Below are 16,855 nucleotides of genomic sequence, written 5' to 3'. Positions count from 1 at the left end.
TTCACTTTTACATATCCGCGAACAAACAAACTCTCTACCCTAAACTCTTCTTCCTAAGCTTAATCTTATGCGGTATACACTTTTAACGAAGGTTCTAGAATTTGAGGCGCGTTTTTTAAACAAATGAATCCAGACCTGCAGCAAACTGAAATATTCCACTCGGATGTTCACTATGACAAAAACACAGGATTTGAACAAGGTTCAAAGCTGTTAAGGTGTCTTAAAGTGTTTACTTACCGAAATGGGCGGACGTTCATTAAAGAGCTGAAATAGCTGGGTATCGACAACAAAGAATTTTTATCGTCTTGTGAATTTGTGTCGTCTTGTATCAGCTTCTTGTCGAACTTTTTGAGTGGAAGAGGGGGAACGATGGAAGAATATGGGTTTTTCCCACTCTTTTGAGAGGAAGAAATTTAGGATCCATGGCAAGAGGAATGCTTGATGGGCGTGAGTCGTGTTTCCAGTGCACTGAGACATCGCCTGCCCTCGTCTTCTAGAAGTGAACAAACGATCGATTGGGTATGTGCGTGGAGGGCATGAGAACACACAAACAGGCAGGGAATGGCGTTGAGAGTCTTTGAAAAAGTTTCTGTTAGGACATGTTGTAGTTCATTGATTACTTTAAAAATAAATTTCTACAACTTGAGAAGATGTTCTGTTTAAAAACAAACTTACAAATATTGACACTGTTCTCTTGACGATGCAGCTTGTTTTAAAGACATAACGCAATGGTGTTATTAGGATCGCTTGCTTTCCCCTGGTTTCTTGGATGTCCCGCAAACTGCTCGTACTGGTCGTCGCCCTGTCCTCGTTTGTCCTCCTTACGCTTGGAAAAATTCAAAACTAATATTTTATTCAGATTATTTAGCATTTATACAAATAAGCATGACTGTGGAAGTCTTTAAAAGTAAGCACAATCTTCTTTAACAAATTCTGGAGTTTATCAGAAAAGTACTCTTTACATAAAAAGTTTCACACAGCCATTTATAACGCAAATAAGTGGTTCGTTGGGAACAGCGCTGAAATGCCAAAGTTCTCTTATCAACTGTTTGCTAAAATTCTCTGTAGATAAAATAAAGTTTTAGCTCTCGAAAATTAGTTTTGTAGACTGCAAAACACACGACAAAATCTTGTTAAAGAAGCCGGCAACAAACTTGTCCACACTTTATTGCGAATTTACAAGAAAACTAAATTATTGGGATTAAAGAAAACGCGAGAGGAAAGTGTAGTGAACTTCTGCTGAAAGAAAACGACGTGTATGAGCTGTCACAGAAGGAAGCAATGTACCGCTGACATCTTCGTCTTGCAAATCCATTTTACACGATCCCCGATTGCAACAACTCTCCAACCATCTTATCCCCTTAAGCCGAGGTCAGGGGCAATTTTGTTCATATGCCGCCGTTATGATCAATCACATTGAGAACAGTCTAATTACATGTCAGACAGATCTTGAAAGAAGAAATATGGCGACAGGGTGATCAGGCTTAGATGAGATTAGGCCTCTCCGCTGTCCCTGAAGACATTGCCATAGCTGTCAGTGCAGGTCCTTGTGCCAGTCCGACTTTTTAATTTGCCGGAGCTGCCAATAACTATTACATCTTTTTTGCGCGAGGCGATGAGGAAGACCGCGCGGTTTGATTTCCAGTTTGAAGCGAGAGATTCCGATGTGAGTGATGAGGTGTGCTTGTTTTTCGGTTTGCTTTTTTAAGTATGGATGAGTTTGTCCAAATCCTTAAACTCAATTTTCGGACGGAATTGACAAAAGCATCTCTAGATAGTCGATGTGCTTTGCGGTGTTATTGATGACTGTGATCGCGAGGGGGGAGAGTCGGCGGGCGAATTTCGTCCCATTACCTCTCCTCATGACCTGTGAGCAAGAAGCACAGAAAGTTTCCACAACTCACAAGTAACTCACAGTCGACACTCCTCTTCACCAGTCATAATCAGGGTTGCCACTCGCTTTTCCACTCACCAGACATAATTAACACTTACAATCATCCCTTACACTCAATTGGTATGTCCTTACCGATGATGTGTGACTTTAGGGCAAAAGGTGGTCGTCTTTAGTGGTCCACTGGTGCAGTTCATATTCAGCAAACGTGTTGTTGGTATATGTAATATATAGTTACAGTGACAGTTAAACAAATTTTTTTCTCGCTAGTTTTGTGTGTGTGAAGAAAGACTGACATGCTTCCCACTATCATATATTCTTGATTATATCCCCTCAGAAGTTTTTTCTAAGATTCAAATTAATTAACTATAATTAAACACTTTTGTAGATGCCAATATGTGCAAACTCTCAACCTAATGATTTGCATGATACAACTACACACACATATATATAGTGGACCATCCGAAGTGACGCCATGATCAAGTAGTGGCTCTCATTATTTGCTACTCACAAGGACGCTTACCTCATAAGATGCAAGTTAAGCTAACACACAGTAAAGAAGAGCTAAAAGAAGAAAGATAAAAATAAAAAGAAGGAATTTACAATAAATGCATTTACCAGGGAAAATGCTCCAGTTTGATGCTAACTTTCATCGATAGCCATAGCAGGTTAGAGTGAGGGCGTTTCCTGTGGAACAAATGGGTTTTCCGAGGTTACTTTTGTGGCAGGCAATCAAATTACTTCACTATCCTTGAGGCGACTCAAGGACAGTCTTATTTCAGCATGTTGTGTGGAGCAGAGAAACTTATATAACAGAAATCTATAAAAGGAACTATGTTTCTGCGTTTGGAGATTTTCCTAAAAGACTTTTCTGCTTTGAAATAAGTTTATTGCAATAACTGACATCATTATCCTGTAACTAGCTAAGAAAAAAATTTAAAATGCACAAGAAACCAAAGGAAGATGATAATGTCATCATCATCATCATCATCGTCGTCGTCATCGTCATCATCATCACCATCATCATCATTTCCTCTTGAGAGTCTGAGAGAGAGAGAACAGGTTGTATACCAGCTATAGTCTCTGTACCAGCTATAGACACGAACGTGGATAATTTGTCCTCCATTAATTACTCTTGTAGGGCACAGATGGCAGTACAATGGCTTCACAAAGTCCTAGTTCACATGGTTAGTTATGTTGAGGAGCAAGAGCTAAAAAGCAAGTTAGTCTGTTTTTGCAAATATAATGAGAGGCTCTTTAGCTTTATGAGAACTCCAAGAGTATGCTCAAGGTGATCAATAGTTCCAAAGACGAAGTTAAAACAGTGTATTTACATTCTGGTATGTGTGTTGTGTAGTGCTGGATACGTAAACAGTTGTAATTCTGCATTTATGGACATTTGTAGTGCTGCTTTTTGAGCGATATCTATTTTGTATTTTAACTGTTCCTTGAACAGCATCCCTTTTCGGTAAATTTAACTCATTTCAGTTCATATAAAGATACAGTCTATTGACTTGTAAACTCCATCTATTGCTAAAGCGCTTGAGCTAATAATAGATCGCGAGCAAGCGTTTGCATTAAAAAATGTTTAACAAACTCTTTTAAAATTTAAATTCATCGAGAAAGTTGGTAAATCAAAAAAGAGAGGATCAATACATAAAAGGAAAAAAAGTATTGATAACGATGATTTTTATGGTGGACAGCGGATTTTGCAATTGTACAGTATTTCAAACATTAGAAAACAATCCTGTCATTACCCAGCAATATCTCTTTCTTATCCCGTATAATTGGCCTCTTTGTGGAAACCCGCAGAGCCCCTTACCTCCTCCCTGTCTTCCCCTGTTAAAGAGATTTAATATAAAAATATAAATACAAAAACATCACATTTACAAAGGTTCACATTGGGTGACCTCTCTATCACGGGCTGCTCGCCGCCACTGGATATGAATTCTAGGAATTAATTTCTTCCTAAGGCTGAATCCATTTCCAGGCGCTTCCTCCCCCATAACGGCCTTTGATGCGGACCTGGTCCCAAAGTTCATGTCATCGCTCTGCCTTTCATCTGGCAGGTCCAGGGTCGATCAGTCTCCTCAGAAAGGTGTTAGGTCCTGGTCCAGCGTGAAAAGGAAAAAGCTGTATGTCCGACTGTTGTTGTGGACGAATTGCATCCCTTTTTTAGTGTTGACGGTCGAGGTCCTTAGAAGTGGAGCGTTCTTCCTTCTATGGTCGTCGTCTGTCGCTGGTGTTGGTCAATACAGGCCATCGTCCGGAGCTTCTGTTTACAAGCGGCCGAGCTTTGGAATAATTGGAGGAGGGGGGCTATATCGGAGAAGTGTGCGGTGGCGAAGACAGTCCGGACGACTTCAAGATCACGATTACCGAAGCGAGTCCTTAAGCGGGTATCCACAAGCAGTTGCTGACGAACTAACACGCTTTATATCCTTATATCCATGATCGTATTGTTAAAGAAACAAGCATATAATACGGCATACACTCAGAAAAGATAATAATAATTTGTAGAGCACATTTCTCGGTAACTGTCTTGGTCTGGCATTAAAGAAACTGAGATAGTGGAATCCATAACTCCGTAGTATTGCCGTCTTGATTTCAATATAGTCAAGCTGTATAGGCATAAAATCTCAGTTGTTAATTCTTGTTCCTAGGGAGTCATTTGTCAGAAATGGAGACAGAAAGTTTGTTAAAGATTAGAAAGCCCAAGGTTTGGTTATCCAGACGGCCCATGCATTGTATCACATGCTAGGTGTTTGCAATCCACCCGGAGCGTATGCCTGTCAAACATATGATTTGCATGTTTGATCCGATCAGAAAGCAGCAAGCACCAACTCGATTCGACGCGAATCTGTCCACTGACAGTCGTTACTCTTCTTTCCTTCATTCCCACCCACCCCACACACACCCCGCATCCCCACAGCGTGTATGTGTTTGCCAGCATCAACGCTATCCTCTGTTCTCGAAAGAAAAACCAAGTGGTGTGTTTGAGCAACAAAGAGCATTTGCTGGACCAGGGATCCTAGGGACCTGATGTTAGGTTGGCAGACTTGGTTAACTGGTGAAATAAAGACTTCTTGCTATACAAGAAGGAATATGAAGACACAATTTTACTAAGCTTATGCCTTTTTTCAATGACGAGCACTTCTACTGACGACTTGAAACATAATTTCATACCCTATACATGTAGTTTATGGTAGGTGAGCTGTTTTCACTACATTTAAAACTACCCATTATTCTTCCTACACGAATCAAATAACACATGAAGATAAATAGAGAAAGAGCTGCACGCAAAGGAATACTTTTACACACTCTTAACACGCCTGTGATACCTCTGGAGTATTACACACTTTAACTATCAAGAAGACATTAAAAACTTATGTTTTCTTCCTACTTTTGAAAACTTATTAGGGTTTGTGTGTGGGTGGGAGGATATCGGTGTAATATAGATAGACACATGAATCATTATTTTTCACGTTTGTATGAAAGATGTACTCTGTTTGAGCTCATGCACTAACATGGTTTCTATGCATACCGCTACTCAGCTTAAAACTTATCATTTTTTTTTTCTAAGCCTCGCATAGCGGATCTGTTTAGCGAAGCTTACTTTTCTAAAAGCGTCCAGCGCTGCGAAATCGGCTTGCCCACGCCCATCTAAAATTCTCCAACGACTTAATTACCTGGGCAAGCAGGTATACTTGGGGAACTAATGGGGCTGTCCAAGCATCGGCACTTTATTTCAAGCGTTTAGTACGTGGGCCAGTCTGAAAGAGAGAATTAATCCTTTTGTGAGTAACCACAGCTCAGCCAGGACACTGGAAATATTGCTTGTTACTGCACCATCACTACCGAGAATAATGAAGTCGGGGTACCCCCCCCCCCTACGCACGCAGACACAGATACACACTTAACGTACACCTGTAACAAGCTATATAATCATTGCTGCATTGCCTTTACTAGGAATTTTTAAAAAGGCAATCGCTTCAGAAGAGGGGAGGGCAGATTGTACTTGCTTTACTAACTTCTTCTTCACATTTAACTCCTTTTTCACACATAAGTCATTCTCCACTCATAACTCTTTCTTCACACATAAAGAGTCTGAATGCCCTGCATCTGAAATTTACGGACACTCCTATGCAGTTCAGTTTGTATTTGTTGTGATGAAAGGATGTTTGTGTAATCCAGCCTAGGGTCGAATGGAAGAGAAGATGTAACATTTTTCCCATAAACTGTACCCAACAGACATAATATACACAGCTTACCAAAAAAAAGTGTTGCCAGCAGACAGATAAACACAACCTACACAACTTCCAGAACCGTTACTGGGAAAGGCTGACAGACTAAAGGCACAGTAACTCTACTTTGTCATTCTTGTCGAAAATTACTTATCTTCAAGTAGATGTTGGCATGCTCGTAAAGACTTTATGGTCGTTAAATGATGATCTTTAGACGACGATCTCATTTGATCCTTATAGGTTCTGGAAAATTCGATAAAAGGCCGGTCTGCTTCCCAAATATTTCCCTTTTAGATAAACTTATAAAGCAGTTATGGACTCTTGACTGTAGTTTCAAGTTAATATTAAGATAATTGAAATGAAGATCAGCTGACCGGTGTCGATGCCTTTAGCAGATACAATATCTTAATGGTGAACTTTTTTAGACAAAGAATTATCTGAGAGGAAGGTCAGCTGCTGAGCTTATTTCCCCCAAGTCTATGTCGAGAGGGTCGTTAGCTGTCTACATCACCGCCAGGCGAGTGAGTCCCTTGAAGCAAGGGTTTGAGAGGTCTCCGCTTTTATTGGTAAACACAAACACACAGAGTAACATTGTCATATTTTGTACACTCAAGAACGTGCGTGTGGGTTGTTTTTTCCTTTCCACTGTTTAGCCCGCTAGCATATCAGAGAAATAACATTGGCTTCCTTCCGCTCGTGTGATTTGATTCACATTTTTCAATTTATACGAGACTTTTATGTCTTCTTTAACAGCAGAATTTTCTGCCAGTTCTTTCAGGTTCTTGTCTACTTTCTGTCGTCTTGACAGGTTCAGAAGATTCATCGTCTGTATCGACATTTCTAGAATTAGTGTCTTCCTTTCCTGCTGAACCTTTCATTAGAAATACCCGTTTAGTGTACTCTTACTGGTCTAATTATTACAAGCAATACCTCTCATGAGCCACTCATCATCTGTTTTGTTACCATCATGTCTATAAAAAAAAAATCTTGAGTTGCGTGCAATAATGTTGTAGCATAATATTACGGAAATGTTGGCTCTCGCTTTACACAGGTCCACCTCCTCGTCTTGATTTCTTTTAAATAAAGATCAGTAATGGAAGATAACCCTGCTTCAAGGGGAGGAAACTGAGTCTCTATAGCTGATTTCCTCGGCTTGCTCATTTTGTGTTGCTTAGAAAGAAGCTGTTTTGTCCAGAGGGTTGATTTTAACGAAGGTTGGATCAAGAGAAATGGCGACAGCGCCACCAATTAATGGGAAGGAGTAGGGATACGGGCTAGTCTGTGGTTCTGGTAGCTGTCTGCCTCGTCTATCTACTCATCTATCCTTTTTCCTTCTATTTTTCTTATTTTCTTTCTTTCTTTCTCATTCACTCACTTCTTTCTTGCTGACACTTTCTTTCGTTCATCCGCCATCAACCACTGACCACACAAACAGCAACATGAAGAACACGATGACCCAGAAGCAATAGCCAGGTGCTGAGGTGTGTTACAGACGGCGCCCAGTAAATGACGAACCCTTGTGGCGTAGCGTCTCATTCATTATCTCCTTCCGCGAATTAATCCCTGGACATTCCGAGGCCCAAGTCTCGCCCCAAATCCTGTTTTTCCGGCTGCCAGAAGACTCACTGTTTTTCGTCAATAGCTGTCTGTACTCACTCGTGTTTCGTGTCGAGTGAAAGCAGGACTTGTTAACCACCTTCATGCAACTGATTGACAGTAACTGTGACTACATCAAACCTAATTAATTAAGCGAAATGACTTTTTTCGGTCCCGCTTACACCTTCTATTCCCAGCTATCTTGTTTGGCTACTTTTTCGTATTTCTGCCGACCTACCACTACAATATCTGATCCATCCCGTAGAATGCTGTTTGAGCCAGGAAGAGTGAGCTTGTGTAGCTTCAATATAAATTGAAGAGGTTTTTTTTCTCTACGAATTTGACGAATAAATCCATAAAGTATATTTAGAGACATCTGTTACAAAGAGTGGATAAACACCTTTGAATCAGGGTTGAGATATGATAGGCAGCTAAACTTGCAATGCAAAAGAAAGAAAAATGATAAAAAAACATTTTGTTGTGATGACTGAAGTACGGCTAAATATTGTATAGAAATTATGTTTAAAGTTAAAATAAAGGGTGGTCACAAACATTTAATGTACAAAAATCCCAAAGCTGTGATAACTAAGTACAAGAAGTCGATGCGCTTCAATCTTGGATGATCTAAATATTCTCATGAAAAATGTGCTTTGCACCGGTAATCAACTCGAAGTTTTGTTGTTTTTTTTTTTTGAAACGGCTTATTTAATTTGCCTGAAAACCTTTTAAGCGGATACCGACCGGATATACTTTTGAATGATTTATGTGTCAAAATCACTCTGTTAAAAAAACACTTGTGAAGCAAAAAGCTGCTGAAACTGCAGCTATCGTTTCTGTGAACACGATCTCTCTCTCCTTCATTCCCCAACCTGTTCTTAACCCTTTTCATTCATTCCTTCTCTCTCTCGCTCTCTCACACAAACACACACACTCCCTCATTCTCTTACAAACAAACTTACATATTATGCATTCTTCGGATCTCCGTATGCTGCATGTATATTTTATCCAGAATCACATTGTCATTATTTACCTCATTTTTAAAAACTGCTCATGTACCTTAACTTGTGATGGCCATTGGATTTTGCCATTGCTGGATTTTAAGTTTAAATTTCTCTTTGTCCATCTACTGTCAGTTATTGAAGAAGTCAGTCTTTGAAAGCAACGAAATTTAGAGTAAAGGTACTGTCCTCCAAGGAAATAAAAATCTTTTGTCAGGAAGCCAGGAAAACGTTTGTTATACTATCTTTAGCTTCGCTGTCCTGTCCGCTTCGGTCTGCCTCTTGAGCCGCGGAAAGATCGACTAATGATATCCCGGGGGGAATGAGAAAAACTTTCTTTCAGTACTTTTAACATCCCAGCCTAGTTTATTCCCAAAAGTGAGCAGACAACTGTTCTTGGTAGTTCATATTTTTACCCTTGATATTCTATCTGGCTTATTCTAACCCTTGACATTCTATCTAGCTTATTCTGGGTAAGATTTTTTAAAGATTCATGAAGAGAACTTTAATATTCATATGATTTAGTCATCATTTAAATGCCATATTTCAAAATAATAATTGCCATTGTCAGATCGTCACTACTCATGCAGATCATCAGGCAGTAAGGATTAGCAGCTAATAAATGCACCAGAGTGTCGACGTTGAAGGAACGTTATATCACGTGATATTCTGAGACCATGGAATAGTAGTTCGTTAAACTATCTTTGCTTAAACCCCCACCCAATCCACATGAGTACATCTAATGCTAGTCTACATTTCTCACTTTCTTCCCCAACAAAATAAAATACACATGCATTGCTTCTACTGGTCAAGTTTTCATCAGCACCTGCCTTATTGAAAACACTGCAGTTATTAGGTGGCGCGTTTTCGTGACGCGTGTCATCCTCTCGAAAGCGTACATTTTTTTTTAGCTCTGATTAGTGGAATGAATCTGAACCTGGGTTTAGAGGGAGAAGAGGGAATGAAATGGAGAGAAGCACTCTCGCTCCGTTTTGAGAACTCTTGTGTGATACTCAGTTCGCAGTTGACTCATCTCCGTTGATTTTCTTTGCTCTGAGTAAAATAGTGTTTGATCTGTGTTTCCACTTTTTTCCACCTTCCGGCTGTGGCCCATGCGATTTGACATCCTGGTTAGTCATGTTGTCCAGACCGTGCCACCTCCATCAGACCAAGGCCTCAGCCAGCGACGACGCACTGTTTGGCACCACCACGTGCTTGCCACTAGCCGCGTCAAACGCTTTGACGAAGTCGGTCCTACTCGAGTGGCCGCTAAATACTGCTCCAATCGCTTAGCTCGCCTCTCGACGAGACTTTGCCGAGAGAAGAGGGATTAGCTTCGGGAGTCTATTGCGCGCTGAGACTCTCCAGTCCCGGACAGTTCACGCCATTATCCAGTGCTATGTCTTTCTTTGCCATCGAAAACGGATCTGTCGGCACTTGGATTTGACAATCTTTGGCAGTGCTACCTCGGCTGTCCTCCCTCCTAAATGTATTTGTTATAATTTGTTGGTGAAAAGCTGGAGGTGAGATGTCGGGTCCCGTGAATTGAGAAAGATAAGTATGTCATGTTACCTCCAAACAGCGACAACTTTGTCGTTATATTACTATTTTGGAGGTCTTAAAGGGAGTGAGATTAAAATAAGTGCATGTGTGTGTGAATCTATATATATATATGGTGCCTTCTCCTCCAAGCAAAAGTCCTAGATGTATTCATAAAATTTATGGTGACAACAGATGTAGATTTATCAACCTGAACAACAATGGTGGTGTTTATGATGGTGCTTACATCAGTCACAACGCCATTTAAACTCGTCCCGCTACCAGCAGCAATAGAGAGGGGAAAAAAAAGAACAAACCTAAGATAACATCCAGAAAATCTGATAGCTTCTTGTTAAAAGGATCTGCATACTGCAAACAATGAGTTTTGCCTCTATGTGACCAAGGACCTCAATAAATGGTTACATTGTCTCTCTCAGAACACCTTCCTTTCTCAGCAGCCACAAACAATTACAAAAATGAAAACCATCTTCTCTCGAGCGGATTCCTGTCAGAAAATGTATTGCAGCTCAAATATCCTCACGCCTGCAAGAGGCCGATAAGCAAGTGAGCGAATGAGCAAGAAAGAGCGAGCAGTCCGCGAAAAAGTTGTTATCGGAAGAAACGGAGCTTTTATTAATGTTTTGGACGACTAGAGTTAAAGAGTGAGGTCTTCCATCTGCTTACTCTTTGCCTTGAACAAGTTGAATGTGCACACGCACAACGATTAGGACCGGGAAGGTGGGAGAAAAACAGGCAGGTGACAAGCATGCGGGCATGCAAAAAGAATAACAGATTGCTTTCAAAGGAGTACAAGGATAAGAAGAACAGGCAAGTCAGTAGGAATTCCTACTGTCAAGTTCTAGTTATTTTCCTGTCGTCCACAAAGGAGGTCGCCTGAGCCAAACACTCTAGCCAACAAGCTCAACCACCTTCAGAGAAATGAAGACATTGTGTAAAGTTTGGCTCGCTGTGATCAAATAATATCTTTTTTCCTTCTCAGTTGGAAAGAAGCCGCAAATTGCAGCATAATAATAGATGCCTTTGATCGTGGGAATGGCCGGCTGAATATGGTGCGTCATGTGCCTTGATTTTAGTAGTTCCATTCATCATTTAACGCATCCCATTAACCGTTGAAGACGTGTTTGTCAGGCACTTGCCACGCTGGACCTGCACAGACATCCATGGAATTCCCGCTGCCTGTTTAAGGTTTCTGGAAATACGGAATCCTGGAGAGAAAGATACGTTTGTTAGTTAAAAGGGACTCGATTAAAACCTAGCGGTAGGAATTGTTGAATGCTCTTTTAATGAATGGGATTTCTTACGAAGCATTAGGGAGTGGTACAAAGGTTTTATGTCCAATCAGCGGCGTGAGTTTTTTTATATGTATTGATTGTCACAAGTAAACAGGCACATACCCACGCCTCGCAGACGCCCATACACACATATAAACACACCTATAAACATACACAGACAGATTAGCAAAGCTTTTTCCAATTTTGTCGTCTTTCTTCCCTTCCTCCTCATTATCGTCATTGTCGTAGCATATACATGAAGCCATTTGCATAAACACTTTTCAGTGGCTTGCTGTTGTTTGTCTAATTAGATATAGTCTTCACCAAGACCGTTAGAAAACTTAACAACATTTAATTTCATCGTCTGACCGTGTGCATAGTGGGCAAAGGTACGATGACGAACAAAAGGAAACTCTCGTATTGTTCGTGCCAAAGAGATTTAAAATACGTTTCATATTTTTAGTTCCACGAGAATAAAGAAGAGGTAGGATTGATTACTGAGTGTCAAATGTCAAGAGAGAGTTGGTGGCTCGTTCAGAGAGCTTACATGAAGACACGAAGAGAACAAAGCCGATCAAATGAGAGTCTGTGTGTGTGCGCGCGCGCAAGCTCAAGTGAGCGACACACACACACGCACTCTCTTTCGCTTGTTGTTTTTTTCTTTTCCTTTTCTCTGGTAGCTTCCCAATTTGGAGATGGCGAGTCTGTGAACATTGCAATGCACGTCAATTGTCATTAACGATGTTATGAGCTGGCAATAAAGCAGCGAAGACTGCCATAGTACACAGAAGCACAACTGTATGGTTTAAGAAGATGTTACTTTCTTGATAGCTGTTCTTTTAAAACATTTATTATTTAACAAATAATATTCGCAAAGAAGTCTTTTAAGCCACAATAATGCTGTTGACAATTTTGACTTGGGATTTTTGTGTTGGGGTGAATCTATTCCAAACTGTAGAGCTTTGAATTTTCACTCATTAGGAAAAACACACACACAAGCTGAAACCGTTTGTCAATTATGCACGCATCATGACCAGAGCGAGAATATTGTGTGCTACGTTTGCAAGTGTGATGGGGGTGGGTGTGCGTGAGATGAGGGAAGGAGAGAGCTCAGGGCGATTCTAGTTTGAGTAGACATACAGTAACTACACGCCTGGCACACTTTGGACAGCAGTCATACAGAAATCAGCTTGCTCTGTGCAGCCTGTTCTGTGCATCTTATTTTAAAGACGCTGCAAGCTTTTATCGACTTAAGCCCCGCATGCGCTGTAAATTACCAAATTACTGAACTGCAAAAGAAGAAATAAGGTAAATACAGCGCAAATAATACCACGATAATTATTACTCTTAAAATAGTATATTGTATAGTAATATATACATGTTTTATATATATTATAACAGTTCGTGAATACATGATTTTAGAAAGCAATCATAAGTTGTCCACCTATTGACTTAAAGTAAACACCGAAGAGATTTATTAATGGCTAAAAACATCATAAAAACACAAGTTATTTAAAATCTTCAGTTTTGAGTTTAACCTCTCGCTCTAGCGTTTATTGGTCTATTTCCCTTTTGTTTTTACTCATATTTTCGCTTTCTTTTTAATCTTCGTGATCAGTTTTCTTCCCTTAGTTTTTTTTCCTTTTCAAATACACCCTACCTTAACGCTTCAAAAATAAAAACTCGTTTGTCTATGTGAAAATAATATCTGAAATGTCTAAGTCACAGCTAACCGTGTACATGAGAGCAAATTTCATTTTAAATTAGTGATCTTTGACCCTTTCATCTTCGGTCTATTCCAGTCAGCGCTGCTCATGATCCTCATTCATAATCAGTTCTTTTCCCTTCCTTCTGTCCATGCATAATGCTTATCGGCTCAAGTCGACGTCTAGGTGTCAAGAGCTCAGTACTAATATAACTCACCCAGGCTGTCTTCCAATAAATGGCGACCGAGCAGCATCAGTGACTTTGCACAATAAGGCGAAGATCGCGCCCGACGCTGTGTAAATCATCTTTCTCTATGGCCGGCCTAATAACCACATCACCCGCTCGTCCAAAGACCTTTCCTGCCAGCCCGAAATTGAATTCCAGTAGTGACCTCCCAGATTTAGAAAGATCTCCCTCCAAAATTTCGATCGTCCCGTTTTCAGAACTATCAAGAAAGTTTGCATGCGCTATGGAGATCAAGAGTTCGTCGATTGGTATTATAGCGGGGTGGCGACCCGGTTAGAGCATTACGAAGTTGCTGTTTTTATTAGCACTGGGTTAGCTATCGAGAATTGAGTACAAGATAGGGTTGGTCATGAAGAGATTCACATGTGTTTGTTTTCACGAACTCGAGGAGCCTCCAGGACCACTCAAAGTTTACTCAAGCAAAATAAATGTGAAATCACGGCACACTGGTAGACATGTTCAGAGGACTGGAGAGTTGAACACAATGAAATCTCGATAAGAGAACGATTTGCAGTTGATGTTAAGCCCGAAAGTGAAATCGACTTAAGTATTGTGTCAATGTCCTCGCACTACAACCACTGATAAGTTTGAGTTTTAAAAAGAATTGACATCTGCGTTTGTGCAGGCATTCTGCGAAATTTCTTTTCTTTAAGTCTGTGCTTCAGTAATCAAGTAACTTAAGCGCGGTTTCTACTATATAGACCACAAAAAAGCAGATTTTCAGGATTCAGAAGGCAAGATCGACAACCCTCGTCAATCGACAGTGAGTTATCTCCCAAGCCTCCAGTAGAAACGCACCTAATAACCAGATTCTTCGATAGTCAAAGTCATTCGCGCTAGCAGCCATAAAGGACGCGGAAGAGGCGGAGAAAATTTAGGAAAGAAGCTTAGAGCGTAGAGAAGATTATTTTACAAAGATGGACATGAGGAAAATAAGATATTGTGTGAACTCAGAAGCTGGGGAGGTGCGGAGGGTTTAGCAGATTACGACGATTTTGTCGGTCATCGGAAGGTTATCGGATTTTGACCGCTTGTTCCAAAAAGTGTCTGTCGTCAATTCAGTTGTGAGTAAAGTTACTTTTGTACTTTATTTTTAAGGTCATTCAAGTTTAGAAATGTAAATTGTTTCCATGCTGTCTCTTATTCTCCTTATAAGGCGGTGTCCAGACCCTGCAGACTCTTGTCGCTTGACGCTTGTCCTTGAATCCCCCATATTGCTCCAGGACAAGGCCTGACCCTCGTGTACGAACGACGGTCCTTGGACCGTAAATGTTTGGGTGGTGGTCAAAGTACAGCTTACAAAGAGAACAAGCTATTTGATTTGCTTGACTTCAGGTTACCAACTGATTTTCTTATTGTTATCAGTAGTAATTCTATTTATGTCTCATTGGTCCACATTTTAGTCGGCATTATGGGGAGGCCTCGTAGCCGTGGTTTTTACTGGTCACGTGGTTTGACGTTTGTGGAAGAGGTGACGATTGGATGACTACAGTCACGTGACGGTCAGTTTCCTAGCAGGCAGACGTGCTCGGCTCCATCGCGATCAGGTATCGACGTCGTCTGCCGATCGGATTTGCAAAATTGTGGAACAGGTGAGGAGAAGGCACCAAAACATTTTTAAAAGGGCTCAAAGAATACCATACTATCGCATCACGTGACTATTTCACTTGTGTGTCTATTTCTGTTTCCGAGAACATGTCGCCCGAAGATATTTTGTTTTCAATAGAAATATACTTGGACCTCGTGATTGACTGATGACTGTATTTACAGTCACATTGACACAGACGTTTGTCATTCGCATCAAGTTAATAATTCAGCTGATGATTTCTTTTACACGATGAGATATGTTTCCAGCACATTTTGTTGATTTGTGTAGTGACAAACGTGTGTAGATTTCTGGTATCGCAGTGAAGCTTTTGTTGTGGTCAACCCTTATATGGTTAAAACCCTAATCCATTATACCTGTGCATGTTCGAGTAAGCTCAGTAAAGGGATCGCTCCACCTGGCATCTCCATGCTGTAGGACAAAGATTTCAATGGATGTAGAAGTCTGAAGTCAGTCTGTCTATGTAACACACGTGACTGAGTTCTGTGGGAAGACAGCGGACCCCAAAAGAAAGATGAAAAGGCTTGTAGGAGGGTATCTGTCCTGAGTTTGTATCTTCTGAGTTTCCAAGTGAAAAGTACGCTTCCAATCTTCCATAATCTTGTCTCATATGATCAGCAATGGCTGTATTATTATTGTGCCCTCCTCCACCATCAAAGGAGGCAATAATAACAATAATAATAATTGTTCGCAACTTTACTGTAAGTCGCATACTGCTGCGCGATCCCGGATCCCATCTACCGAGGCAGGACGTTGAGAAAACTATTTTTAAATTGCATATCTAAATTGATATCCATAGCAAAAATAAAATAAAACAAACTTCACGTCTCTTTATAATTTAGTTGGATTTATCCAACTAAACCCATGGGTTAAATTTGGTAAACCTATGGATTGTAATTTGTAATGGTGAGTCACTGGGTGAGTAGATGGTGCGTTGATAGCTACGGATAGGAGAATGAATAATGTCCTTTAACAATAAGTATTGTGTGTGTGTGTGCAGCCAATTGCGCGTGATTAAATTTAAACCTAAAAAGGAATGTAATGAATCAAACAAAATTAAAATGAGCTCAAATCTAAAACAAAACAAAAAAACAAGGAAATGATTTCAGAGTTCCGATTTGATAAAGCAGCGGTAAAACATACTTCGCCTCCAATAAAAATAAAAAGAAAGCGGAAAAGTTAGGACGAGAAGCTTAAGGATAAAGGATAAAGGAGGCCGGGAGAATAAGGCGGCTGGAGTAAGCCCCGGTGATAAGGCGAGCGGGATTGCCAGTGCCTGGCCTGTGGAGGCGCGAGGCAGGGCGATCATATTTCCTCGAGACGTGCAGAGGGTCCCAGAAAATGGATTGCACGGATTCGTGCGATACCCTCCGGAGCTGGCCAGGGCTATCAGTCATCAACTTTCTGGAAACTATATCGTGGCGCTGAGAAAGCTCTCTCCACTCTGGAACCACTGCCCGGGCCTGCGAGGGGCGAAGCGGAGTTGTCCGGCAAGACGCCTTCCTCCGCCACAGTCTTCACAATTTGCTTCTTTTTATTTTGTAGCTGAAAGAAATGTAGAGTTTATATTTAAGGCGTTTTTTTTTTATCATTCAATAGTTTTTTAAAAGTCATTAATTGTTAGTTTGTTATTAATGTTCACACAAAAAAATAATTCTGAGAGCACAAATATTAGAGCTCTTCTTTGTTTCTTTATTTTTTATTTCTTCTGTTCTTCATTCTATTTACCTTTTCAT

General features: G+C 40.5%; 1 protein-coding gene across 4 annotated transcripts in view; it reads left to right on the top strand.

The window, feature by feature from the left end:
* LOC112556141 (histidine decarboxylase-like) overlaps window positions 1-16,855 on the top strand; it is a 46,109-nt gene that overhangs the window by 10,616 nt on the left and 18,638 nt on the right. The window lies entirely within an intron of this gene.

The sequence above is a fragment of the Pomacea canaliculata genome, linkage group LG2 (genome assembly GCF_003073045.1).
Source record: "Pomacea canaliculata isolate SZHN2017 linkage group LG2, ASM307304v1, whole genome shotgun sequence".
NCBI lineage: Eukaryota > Metazoa > Mollusca > Gastropoda > Architaenioglossa > Ampullariidae > Pomacea > Pomacea canaliculata.
The sequence above is the reverse complement of the archived record's forward strand: the minus strand, read 5'-3'. Positions and strand labels throughout refer to the sequence as shown.